Here is a 14,115-nt window from a genome sequence, read left to right as displayed (position 1 = left end):
TTTCGGAACAGCTGCCTTTTGCAATATGAATCATTTAGATTAGTACGTACTGTATGCCAGTGGTTCCCAAACTTTTTGAATCACGGTACCCTATAGTATGACAATTTTATCCATGGCACCCCTAAGCCAAAAGTTGTCCTGGGGAATAAATTAATTGTGTTTTTATGTCATATTTAGGTTTAATTATGTGGTGAGGGACAAGATTTGCTTTAGTTTGTCCACATATTTTAGGACTGGCAGTCACAAGCATTGGTTTTGCCTGTTACATTGACCATTATTAATTTGAGTTGGTCCTGGACCACCAACCTGAGTCCAGGGCCGGTGCTAGGCACCGGAGCGCCCCAGGCAGGGAGGGGGGCTGGCGCCCCGGCGATCAACCACTTTCCCGCTCCAGGGGGGCCACCTGCCGGGTCCAGTGATGCGGTGCCGTGACGTTCGGGGGGGGGGGTGTCGCTTGCCGTGCGCAGCGGCGCTAGCTGGCGCGATTCTCCCCAGGGAGGGGAGGGGGTTGTCCGGCGCCGTGACGTTCCAGGGGGGGACTAGCCGCCGCGACTCTCCCCAGGGAGGGGACGGGGGTGTCCGTCACTGTGATGTTCCGGGGGGGGGGGGGGGGTGCTTGGTCGGTGATGCGGGTCGCTGGGATGTGACGCGATGCTCCCCAGGAAGGGGGGAGTGGGCGGCTTCCTAGGTGATGCGGCGCGGGGGGACCAGCTCCAAACTGCCGCCCTCCAGCGCCCGGCGCCCTAGGCAAATGCCTAAGGCTGCCTAGTGGTGGCGCCGGCCCTGCCTGAGGCACACCTGGAAGGGACCCAAAGCACCCCAGCTTGCCACAACACACAGTTTAGGAACCACTGACGTATGCTTCAGTATTAGTATCATTGCTACGTGTGGCGGGATGTACAGCAAAGACTTTTCAGTCTACCGATCTTAGTTAAACCTTTTTTCATTGTAAGGGCGGGATGTATTAAAATACATTGCCGCGATGCTAGTGTATATGTATTAACAGATGCACCTATCGTCGCAGTGCGGTGACGGAGGCCCCCCGTGATACCTGTGATGTGGTGTGCGGCGGGGGGGTGTCTCCCTCACATCCCTGGCTCAGTGTGGCTGTCCCCAGCACCTCCTCCTCCCCCCTGCAGCCGGAAGGACATCCAGCTGTGACATACTGCTAGGGGGAGGAGGAGTTTGATGGAGGTAGGCAACTGTGGCGGGTGGCGATAGAAGACCATAGACTTCTATAGGGTATCACCACCCAAAGGTGGCGATACCCTGCCCTGTGAAGACGCAGCGGCCGGGTATTTGTACATTTGAAAATGCGGTAAAACCCCCGAAAATGGGGGTTTTACCGCATTTTTCCCTTAGTACATCCTGTCCCAAATCCACATTATCCAAAGTACTAGGAGGTGAAGTAACAAGCAGTGAAAACAGTGGAGAAGTTTTCAATAGCAAGCAGTCAGTTTTGTGGAAGCACCTGTTAAGCAAACGCTATAAAATTATAGGTAGATTCAGTGGAGGCTCCTACTGGGTTTTTTTATGGATAAAGAGCTCTAGCGCTACCCATACCGAAGATGAGAGTCCCAAGTTCCGATGCCTGTGCAATGTGGCACACAGCGGCAGGACCAGTGCATACGCAAACCCCCTGCTTCTAGGGACTTCACGGACTGTTTCCCCCAGAAGCCCACATTAAGACAGGGAGTGGAGTGCTCTACTTATTGCAGTCCAGGCCGGCAGTCCAGTCCCAGGGGTTGGGAACACCTTCAATAGGAAGTTCCTGCCAGTCATAGGGTAGCCAGTGCAGTCATACGGACTGCTTCTGGCTTCACTGACACGGAACTGGGTGGCGAATTTTACCTGGGGGGGGATGCAATACTGCAGCCCATAGGTAAAGTCCGCCGCTGTGTATACTATTGGAAACTTCTCCACAGGACCACTTTAGTACTTCTTGATACTGTACATCAATCCCTGTACCTGTATTTAGTGTTAGTAAGTCAATGGGTTGCCACAAACTAGCTTTCACCAGTGTCACTGACTGCACATCACCTATGGGCTCTCACGAGCTTCATCTATTGCCTGTAACACACAATTGCCGCTCACCTACACCGTGGTGGATGGTGGGCGTGTACTGTAGCCCTGGCTGGGTGGGGGGGGGGGCTGATGATGTCAAGGGGGTGGTGGTATGTAGAACACTGGTCTTTTCCCTAGGGGGACGGGGTTGTGTATAACACTGGGCAGGAACGTCATACACACATGGTATGAGTGACAGATCTGGATAAATATATAAGAGATAGTGTTGCAGAAATTCAAATAAGAACATACTGTAGATAATTTTGAATCAGATGCAAAAGCAATCCGTATTTTCCCTGCATAAATAAATAAATGAATGCATTTGCACCATTGCAGCATGGGTTATTCATAACTCAGTGAGCTTGCTGGGATTGTGTTCTTACATTGGTGTGCTGTCTACTTTTGCTTCCAATAACAGGGAATCCATTTGAACCACAGCCAGTATAAATGTGAAACAATAGTAAATTATAAATTACAGCAGCCGGTAAGCATCAGATGAATCCTGGTCACAGTAACACCCGATATGTTCTTTTTCTGGACAAGTTTTTGGGAATCTACTAAAGAAGGATATAAAAATGTCTGAGAAGATGAGCTGGTTTACAAAAAATATAAACATGTGTGGCTAGATGAAGAGAAATGAAGCAACATTTAGTTCTGGAATAAACTATGCTGCAGTGCAATAGGCGCAAATGTATTAATAACCCCTTTAATCCGTCTCGGACCTTGGACAATGAGGTCGGGATCAAGCCAGGGTTATCTGTGCTTACCACCGTTCACAGGGCCATGGTGATGATCCAGGTTATTCCTGGGATATCACTTTTCTCACCGACCTCAAGTATACCAGCGACCAGAGCCTTCTGAATTACAATGGCTGCTTTTAGGAGATGATGTCATATCCAAGCGCTACTGTCCTCCGCCAATAAAATTTATTTTATACACACACACACACACACACACACACACACACAAACACATAAAAACGTCAGGACACTGAACAGGGTTGCAAATTGTGGAAACAACCCTGGTCAGTTGAAGGGGTATAGACTGGGACCGTCAACTTGGGTTGACTTTTCTGACATAAAACCAACCCAGGTCGATGTGCATAACAATACAGATTTTGCATTTCATGGGGGGGGGGGGGGGGGGGGGGAGCGGAGGTCTCTATCGTGTGCAAAAAAATATTTTAAAATATATATTTTTAAAGCTTTTCATTGTATGCAGAATCATAGTACTAAAATACGGGTGTGGTATGCGCCTCCAACAGTGGGGATCCCGACAGTCAGTATCCCGATGATGGGATCCTGACTGCCAGTGCTCCGACAGGGGGGCGAGCGCAAAGAAGCCCCTTGTGGGCTTGCCACATTGTGGGCCCGGTGGCTCGTTTCGCTCGCCACAGGTTTTATTCTCCCTCTATGGGGGTCGTGGACCCTCACAAGGGAGAATAGCCTCTGTGTCTTGCTATCCCCCAGTCGGGATACTGACTGTTGGAGCGTCGTCAGGCACCCCTAAAATACTGTCAATAAAAGAAAGTGTGTAAATTATTAAAAGACGGGTTTAAAGATGTATGAAATGTTATTTTCAACCATGTGCTTTTTAAGTTGTCTCTTTTTTCAATTATTGAGATTGATATTTTGTCTCTTTATTTCAAGTTAGATTTATCAAGTGCTTTACAGAGAATATTTGGACATTCACATCAATCCTTGCCCCATTGGAGTCTGTATTGGAGCTTGTGAATTAATGTGCTCGCTGTGCGATGGATGTGTACGGGTGCATAGGTGCCGATTTATGTTTTTGCTGCTGGGTGCTCAAGCCAATTATAGAGAGGAGTGGCTTCATGGGGAAGGGGAGTGGCCACAAAATAATACCAATACCAATTTATACTACGCAGCACAGTTGTCTCCAATATTCAAATTACGGCAGCAGAGTTCCCCTTATTACACATTATGGCACAATGTAACGATACACACCATGAAATGCATTGATTGATGCCATCAAAATGATTTAGTATTAATACTCACATGACTATACTGTACATCACAGACCAAAACCCCAATCCTACACCAGCACGTCCGGGAGACACTGCTGATATAGTGAATGCATATTAGTAATATATATCCTGCCGCACTCTGCCCTGTACTTCTGCCCGCAGTGTGAGGTCAGCTCCCTCCCAACGTCCCGCCGCGCTCTGCACTGTACAGACTGTACTTCTGCGCGGTTTGACGTCCGCATGCGCTCCCTTCCACCCGCCATGCTCACTCCGGCCCTGCGCTGTACTCTTGTCTGCAGTGTAACATGCTGACCGGCCTGGTGGGTGCTCAGGTCCAGGAGCACCCACGGAACCGGCACCTTTGTACGGGTGCATATCCGTTGCCACCAGTGTGAATATGTCCAAAATCCTTAGGCTCACCATTGAATGATTTTTACATAGGGCACATGTCATTACAGGCCCCATGTAGCCTGAGACTTAGGGGGTATTCAATCTTCGGGTCACGGCAGACGAGCTTGCTCGCCTGCCGTGACCCAGTCCCGTTCTCGGTCAGCTCGACCGAGAACATGCAGGCGGGATTCAATGTCCCGCCTGCAGCGGGACGAGAAGGGGGCGTGGCTGCGAGTTGCGGCCGGGAAGTGACGAGATGCAGCTCGTCACTTCCCGGCTGTTCTCGGCAGAACGAGCCCGACAGCAAGAGATGTCGGGCTCGTTCTGCCAGGAAACCCTATTCAATGCTGTCGGGGAAGACAGCATTGAATAGGGCCCGTCGAGCATCTCCCCCACGGAAGATGCTCGATGGCGATTGAATATCCCCCTTACTCTGAGCTGCAATGGTAAACAGGCACATCTGGGCTGAATAGGATGTCACAAACCCTCCCCTAAGCCGGCTTGGTACACCTGCGGTTTCCCTTAAAGCTAATTTTTTTAGGCACTCCCTAAAAATGGTCGGTTTCCACCCGGACAATCACCTTTCCGAAAGGCCAGCGAACACAGAACTAGTTGCACAAGATCATCGTAGGACTACCGTCGTGCAGGCGTATTGTGAACCGTACACATGTGCAGTGTATCAATAAATCACTCACTGTGCAGAATTGCTACCATGAGATCAGATCTGAATCAGGCCCTAGGTCTATATGGAATGTATGGGTTAGCGTGCCATGTGTTCACCTTGTGTTACCATGAGGGGAAAAGACTGTTTTATTGAATAGCTCCTGATGTGAAACTATAAAGGTCTTCCCCGCACGGCTAATTAGATACAAAGATCATTTTAGGTGTCACCTCCATGTATTCTACATAATATATTTCCATCGTACTGTAAAGAAGGCAGCAACCAATTAGAAATCCTCCAATACACAACCAGTCATGTTTGGTATGGTGTGTAGTACCTGTCCTTATATTACTCTTAAATCATTACATGACATGGCATGCTCCAGTAATCATTGTGTTAATAGAAAAGAACATTTTCTTTACTTGTGGTTAGAGATATGTGAAGTTGGCAAGTTTAAGCATGCATTTATAAACAAAGAGGAGGGCAGCATTTACGCCTTAGTGACATTTTGGAAAGGATACAGGGCTCTGCGCTTTCTATAATTAGCACAGATACATCAGACTTGTCATCCCAGCACTAACAAAAAGATCATAGCACTACATTATGTGTGAAGCATTTACAGTAATGATACATTTGCTATATTTTTTCTTAGCATGTGTAGTAATTTGCACTTTTATATGAAGTTACATGGCTATTTAGTTTTAGAATATGAAGCTGCCTGTTCATAACAAATATATAGAGAGTGGATGAGGAGCCAGTCTATATGCTAAAGCTGCAGCTTCCCACCATATATTATATGGGGTAGCCAATTATCCCCAATATCTTTTCACCCAGAAAATAATGGGCTCATAGTGCTATATACAGTACAGACAGTTTGACTATCGGGCTAGCCAATTAGAGGCAGTTTTTAAATATAGGCAGCGGGATAACTTTACGGATCCATCTGTTATCGCAGATCCACAGGCTGCTTATTGGGGATTATGTTGGGTTATCAGGACAAATTCGATACCCCTGTGCGCATCCATTACCTGCTGTAATTTACTGCAGCTTTTTGGATATTGCTCTATGTAAGAAAAATGTAACAAGAAAAAAAAACATACAGTATTTATCCCAATGTTACATACAATTAATAGGATGTGCGATTATGCTACAGTCTCTCCTACCATTGTGCATGGAATAGTACAAATGTGTCTTTATACAACTAAAGGGCAGATGTATGAAGCAGTTATAATGGGAGAAGTGATAAAGTGGCTGGTACTTTATCACTTGCCAATCATCTTCTGTCACTTTTCAAATCCAGCCTGGGTACTTGTTTCCTAGCACGGCGCCACCAATTTTAATTGTATGCAATCGGGTTGCAAAAATCGGGTCAATCGCATCGCATGCAACCATGCGATGCGATTGACCCAATTTTTTACTTTGGAACCAATGTTAAATGGTCCCTGAGACCCAATTTTACATTGGCCCCAATGTTAAATGCCCCCCAGACCCTATTTTTCATTGTATGCCCCCCATTGTTAACGCCAAGCTACGATCAACGTGAACCCGAAGTGTGGCAAGCGGCGGCGATACGCGTCCTCCGACCTTTTCATACCCCCACTATCCATGTCGGCGTGGAGTTGATTTTATATAGTGTGGCGAGCGCAGCGAGCCCGAAGTGTGGCGAGCGCAGCGCATTACTTTAGACGTATATCGCATCCCCTCGCGGGGCTCGCTGCGTTCATCGTGGGGTGGCGTTAACAATGGGGGACATTGGACATAGAAATTACCCATCAGGGTGGGTATACAATCAAAAATTGGGTATGGGGGGGGCATTTAACATTGGTTCCTATGTAAAATCGGGTCCATCGCATTGGTCGCATTGTATGCCATTATAATGGCATACAATGGACCCGATTTTACATAGGAATTTAACATTACATACAATGCTTACAATGTAAAATCGGGTCGTTTATAATGGCATGCGATGGACCCGATTTTACATTTGTTGGGAAACCACAAAAAAAGCCCGAAATCGTGTCAGTCGGGTCCCATCGTATACCTTAAGTTAAGGTATGCGATGGGACCCGACGAGCGCCGTGCTAGGAAACAAGTACCCCAGCCTGTAACTTAACAGTTAGGATCTGACTGTGGTGATAAAGTGGTAGGGGTTTAAAGCAGAAAACATTTAAAAAAACAAAACCAGTTTGATTTTGAAATGTAAATAATTAATGCTTTTAAAAAAACCTGGAGATTTCTTACCAAATTTCTCACTTTCTTAATCTCTCAGCCTATTAAATTTCACCCCTGATTAGGACTAGACACAGTTCATTTATTTTCTCCAAGTATAGGGCTGCACACTGATAATGATGATGGCTATGAAACCAAACATAAGAATATGGGCAGTACAGTTTGGTTAATGAAGCCAACTGTGGATATGGACAAATAGCCATATTTTTATTCCTGTGCACAAGTCTGTGGAATTACTGTCAATTTAGAATTAGTCTCTGCATAAACAGCTATGGCAATATATCTGCAGCACTAATGCCCAATATTTATCTTATTTTATTGCCAAATTAGTTGCTATGTCCCCCATACTTTATGCCTGCATCTAATCCTACACTGTTTACTGAAATTGTTGCCGAGATGCTAAATAAAATATTAATATAGTTGGCCTGTCCAAAGAAATCATTTCCAAATGAATTTCACTGTTTACTTTGGAAACGCCTTCTCATAGGATTATGACTCAGAGAGGAAAACGGATTTGTAGTGCATCACATTTGTTAACTCCCTTGATTGTAATTTTAAAATACTCGCTAATTGGTGAATATAATGTTACTTAAAACACATTGTATACTTTCGTAAATAATCGAGACCCGATAGCTGCAATAAGCATTTAATAGTACAAAGGCTTGTAGTGTTACAAGAGTAATAAATTGAAAAACAAAATATGTTGTTCTGCTTCTAAGATTGGCAGACATTTTTAAGACAGATTAGTAATTGAGTATCTCCTGCTGCTTACTGTGAAGCCACACAACCACCATTTAAAAGATTGCCAGTACAACCTCAACTGCGAATGGCCAAACCAGTGCAATGTTAGATGTGTGACCGTGATGTACTTACTGTACAGTGTGCAGAGCATGCTCATCTGGGAAAGTCTTACTGCAGGTACAACTATATGCATTACTGCAACAGATGTCTATGGGGACATAGCTGCTTACCCCGTACTACACCCGGTTACCACTGTTACCCTAAATAATCCTCCAGACCTACATAAGGAGAAACAGTTTGGCCTAAACTCCATTTCACATTCCGCTGAAGCCAATTGTTCGACACCAATAGGACAACGCAACAATTTATAACCAAAACCAATTGCCCTTTGGCTATTGTAAGTTTTGACATGCTTAGAATCATATATATATATATATATATATATATATATATATATATATATATATATATATATATATATATATATATATATATATATATATATATATGAGCTTGGGTGTGGTATATAAGATCTACAATATTTAGGTTGAAAGTAAATGGGCCAGATGCACCATGCTGCACAAAAGTGGTAACTACCAGCTCCTAGCTTCCATGTTACAGGATGGGTCTGAAAAATCACAGTTACTGTGGGGTAGATGTATGAAGCAGTAAGGAGAAGTGATAAAGTGGCTGGCACTTTATCACCGGCCAATCAGCTCCTAACTGTCCCTTTTTAAACCCAGCCTATAACTTTAAGGTCAGGAGCTGACTGGCCGGAGATAAAGTACCAGCCACTTTACCACTTCTCCTCCCTTGTCACTGCTTCATACATCTACCCCTCTATGGGGGTTATTCTAGTCCATTCTTTCTGACAAAATCCTTCTTAGATGGACAAAACCATGTGCACTGCGGGTGGGGCAGATGTAACTTGTGCAGAGAGAATTAGATTTGGGTGGGGTTTTTCTTCAAAGTTAGATCTATATTGAAGTGTAAAATCATGCAGTCAGTATTTTCCCTGCACAGAAACAAAATAACTCACCCAAATCTGATTCTCTCTGCACATGTTACATCTGCCCCCCTGCAGTGCACATGGTTTTGTCCATCTAAGAAGGATTTTGTCAGAAAGAATGAACTAGAATAAACCCCTTTGAGTTGTTTGACTGGTAGTTTTCCACTCTCCACATTACCACTTTTGAAGCTTCATGTATCTGACCTAATATGTTGTTACCAAATGGCTGACATGCAGAAGGTAGGCAGGTATAAAAGGCTTAGCACATGCAAGATAGACAAATCATGGTCAAGATTATTCATTTTTTGGGGTAAAATTTTGTATGTTTGATAAATTGCGCCCACCATGAGTAAAAAAAGTGTACTATGCGGGCTAGATTTCCTTGCCATGCTTCAGGCAAGGTGGCTCGCTCTGCTACCGCCTTGTTCTCCACAGGTTGCTATTCCCAAATGTGGATAGTAAATCAAGTCAATTTTTGGGAGAGCTTAAAAAAGAAAACAAACAAAAAACAAACAATAACCATGTGTCGACTATTTGTATGTCAGCCACTGTCAAGTGGACCTTTTGAACCAGTCGACTTACTAATGGTCTCTCATCTGATTACCTGTGAGCTTACAGGTAAAGCTTTTTAGCAGCAATAGGACAGTGGGAATTGCTTACAGGTCTGCAGGCTGTAGTGTACAATACTGTACAATGTGAAATGCTTATCTTCTAATTCTGTAGTTTAATAAAACACTGTAGCAGAGATTGAAATGATGGTGTGATTAGATGTCCCTGCCAAGGGATTAACCAGAACTTTGTGGGCTAAATAGCAAAATATTGAAGGGGCCCCTGTCCCAATGTTTCTTGAGAGACACCTGTCAACAACATATTCATTTTATACCCCAGTTTCAGTGGCAAACGCAGGATTTTCAGAAGGGGGTTTCCAGAGGGGCGGAGCAAAGCACGGAGATGGACACTTAGGTGACCCAGTATATGCCGGGTCAGTTAAAGTATTATAGATAGACCAAATGTATATAAATAATAATAAATAAATAAAAAAAATATATATACATACATACATATACATACATACATACATACATACATACATACATACATACATACAGGGGCGTCAACAGCAGTGTAGAACCCTGGGCATAGCAATGTATTGGGGCCCCTACTGATCCTCCAGCGGTAGGGGTGGGGGAAGCTTTGATGTCCCGGGGGTGGTAGGGGGTATTATATCAACCACTCAGCATGTAGGATGGATCAGTAATTTCCACTAATTACCCCTTTACTGCACAGATGGTGGGAGATGGGGTGGGAGAAGGGGGCATTGGGCTGAATGAAGGGGCCCTGATACATAACCAGGGTGGTAGAGGATGTTTAATACGCAGAGGAAGGGTGTATAGTGGAGTGGGCTTATTATTCATAATTTTCTGGTGGGAGGACAGCTTGCTTGACTGCAGATATCTCCAGTTCCCAGAAATAGATTTCTTAGATTTTAATGGAATTGAAAACTAGAGAATCCCACCTACTGTACCAAATGGTATTGTGGACTAGGGGATCAGAGTTCAGGAGGCAGAGCAATCTGCCAACGAGTATATAAAACTACATACCAGGTGTGTGGAGCTGGAGCAGTAACCAGCTGCTGGAAGGCTGATATCTCTGGTTCTGGGAACAGTAGAGACAAGCTTCTAGTGTCCACCAATGGGGGAGAGTCCCAGCTTTTGGAATATACCCTCAGAAAAACTCTACGTCAGACAGAACCTGAAATATCTGACTGGGAAGAGCAATTAACAGGCTTAGATGGGGACCACTGCTTTGAAGTCAGATATCTCCGGTTCCCAAGGGCCGATTTTTAAAATTCTTATACCCATGGAAAGAGGGGACCCTCAGCTTTCAGCTGAGGGCCCTTAGACTCCTAGGGGGGTTTCTGGGTACTCAGAAACCCCCCCTGCGTGCGCTACTGAGTTTTATACCAACAGTTATGAGAATCAGCTTGGAAATGTCCGTTTCAGGTCATATCAAGGCGAACCGAGCTGATATAGGCGGCAAAGCTCAACATGCAGATTGGTCTTCACTTTTAGTGTAACGTCGTATGTCCGACTAGTGCACTAGTTCATTATCTGAACCACTAGAATTTCCCAGGTTGAATGAGGTCACTTGATAGGGCTGTCAATCCACATAATGCAACACTGTGAAAATGTGAACGGAGCATTGTGTCACCATGTCATATTATGCCACATTACATCGCCCCCCGGCACATACTTTTAAATAATGCCATGTTATAGTGCCTCAAAACTTATGTTGCACTACGAGTGCCTCCCTTTTATATTGTGCCACATTAACCCTTTGAGTACCAATACGTGAGAGATGAGCAAAATATCTGCTAAAAATGCCAGCGTCTCTCACATTCGTCTTATAAATTCAAATAAAAAGTGTTATTTTAAAAAAAGATTAGACTTCCTATATAAAAAAGGTAAAAATTACATGTCACTATGATAATAAAAAAAGTTTGCTTGCCAATTTTCACACTTATTTTGACAAATTCACTTGGCTCTTGAAGGGTTAAAGTGCCCAAGTTCTTATTATGCAGCATTAAAGGTGCCCATACACGTTACAATTATTGTATACAATATTGTATACAATATCGCATCTCATCCGATCTCGGTTTTGCGATGAGATCAGATGAGATGAGATCTAGTACAAAAAGTATGTGCAGCACATACTTTTTGTACTAGATCTCATCTCATCTGATCTCATCGCAAAACCGAGATCGGATGAGATGCGATATTGTATACAATAATTGTAACGTGTATGGGCACCTTTAAGGCCCCCTTACACTTGTTCAATTTAGTGATCAACAAATTAGACCTGATTGACTCGAGATTTATCCTATGTGCAGGAGGATCAATCTCTTACAATCTCTTGGTTATACCCAATGGAATGGGATTGTGCATTGGGTCCTACACATCAGGCACATAAGATTGTCAGACAGGCACATCAGATTTTGTCAGATAAATTGACTCAATCCACCTGAATTGGATCACATCTCACAAAATCTCACAAGTGTAAGGGGCCCTTTAGATTACCTTCCACATTACAATGGGCAGATCAGATTATAACACATTGCACTGGTCTCCAGTTCATATTGTGCAACATTACAGGACCAACTTACCAATTTAACATCCCCTACAGCAGCGACGGACTGGGTCGCCGAACTGGCCATTGCATTTGTACATGCGCGTGACCTTTGTTGCGTGCGTATGCCGCGACATGCGTACGCTGCCTCTGGCACTTGTAGAAGAGAAGGAAATAGCGGTGTGTGATGCCGCGGTGTGTGATGCCGCCCTCTTTCCTGGACCTCAGTGGTGCACAGAGAGAGCTGCTGGACCCAACACAAATCCAGAGGTTCTCTCTGTGGGCCAATCAGGAGGCAGATCCTCCACTTACAAGAAGGAATCGGCCCACCTGGCCGGCCTTTTTTTTTGCCTTGAAAAAGCGGGGAGCGAAACGCGCGCCGGCAGCACGGCCGTGTGGGTGTACTATTGTGTGCACTGTCTCTGCTCTATTTAATATATGTGTATTTAGCGTCTATTACATTTAGCCCTTTTCAGGGCTGTAATCATACTGCAGCACTATCAATTTATTATAGCACTGTGATCCTATTGCCTGATACAGCAGCGGGTACACCCGTTGTGTGCCACCACCGCTGACTTACTGTGAGATTGTGAGCGGACACGCTAGTAATCAGTGTGTACCGCTTGATGTGCTGACAGTTTGCTCTGCAAACTGGTAACATTGGGGCTACCATAAATGCCTGTCTGATTGTACGGTCACAGCAGCATTATAGAAGCTAAAGGCTTCATACCATATACGCATTGCACTTATTATAATCATTCAGTCTGTACCGCCTCATGCGCTGGCAGTTTTGCCCTTTATAACTGGTAACATTGAGGCAACCACAAACCATTGCCTGATTATACTATATAAGCCAAAGGCTTCACATCATATGCCCTGTGCATGAATTAATTATAAACAAATCAGGCATCTATACCATTTTTAGTTCATGTACATTTCATGATTCTAAGTGGTACTCATTGGCAGCCTACATACCATCCTTAACAAACTCAAACAGCAACATAATCGACACAAATGTGTCGACACATTGATACTATCAACCTAACTGGCAACAGACACACAGATCCTGGAAATATAATCACCGCATTAAATTGCTAGCAGCTTATCTATACAGCTACAAACCGTTGTAACAGCTGTAACAAGAGGAATTCGTCCCACATTTGTAATTGATACTGTTTATTAAAGACGTAACACAGTATAAATGGATCATTAAAGAGACTCATTTCAGACACACAATCGGTCCCCACACGTGCTGTTTTTAAACACGCACTATTTCTCACTTTGTTTGTCATTTTTTGTGTTTATTTTATATTTCGCAGTTTTTAGAACCCCCGCGAGGGGACGCGCATACCTGTGTAATGCGAGTGCGCTCACCACACTATATAAAAATCAACTCCACACCGACGTGGATATTGGGGGTATGAAAAGGTCGGAGGACGCGTACCTGCGCCCCTCGCGGGCTCGATACGCTTCGGGTTCACGGTCATACTGGGGGTGGAGTGGGGGTGCATTTAACATTGTAAGCACCCATTAGGGTGCTTATACAATTTATAATCGCTTCGCATCTCATTGTATGCCATATACAATGCCATACAATTTTAACATTGGGGAACATCGCGGGACATCGCATCGCATACCATCGCATGCCTTATGGTCTGCGATGTGATGGGTGCCGTGATAATACACAAGTACCGTTAATTTTTATTGGCATGAATTAATTCTTTATGATGCACCACACCAAGAAACTTTTTCTCTTTCCTTATATATTCTATAACCATATAGAGATGGGGATGAAAATGTATACATATATATTATACTGGTCACAACCATATTTGAAATACTATGAAAAAGTAATTTATTAGTAACTTCCAATTGTTATGCATTTTGGGTGCTCTGATTTCTGTAAAG

At 44.2% G+C, this 14,115-nt stretch overlaps 1 protein-coding gene across 20 annotated transcripts in view; it reads right to left on the bottom strand.

Annotated features, from left to right (window-relative positions):
• ABI3BP (ABI family member 3 binding protein) overlaps positions 1 to 14,115 on the bottom strand; it is a 355,065-nt gene that overhangs the window by 335,074 nt on the left and 5,876 nt on the right. The gene's annotated exons all lie outside the window — the stretch shown is intronic.

The sequence above is a fragment of the Crinia signifera genome, chromosome 2 (genome assembly GCF_055691185.1).
Source record: "Crinia signifera chromosome 2, ASM5569118v1, whole genome shotgun sequence".
NCBI classification, from domain to species: Eukaryota; Metazoa; Chordata; class Amphibia; order Anura; family Myobatrachidae; genus Crinia; species Crinia signifera.
Note: the sequence above shows the minus strand (reverse complement) of the source record. Positions and strands in the feature narration are given on the sequence as shown.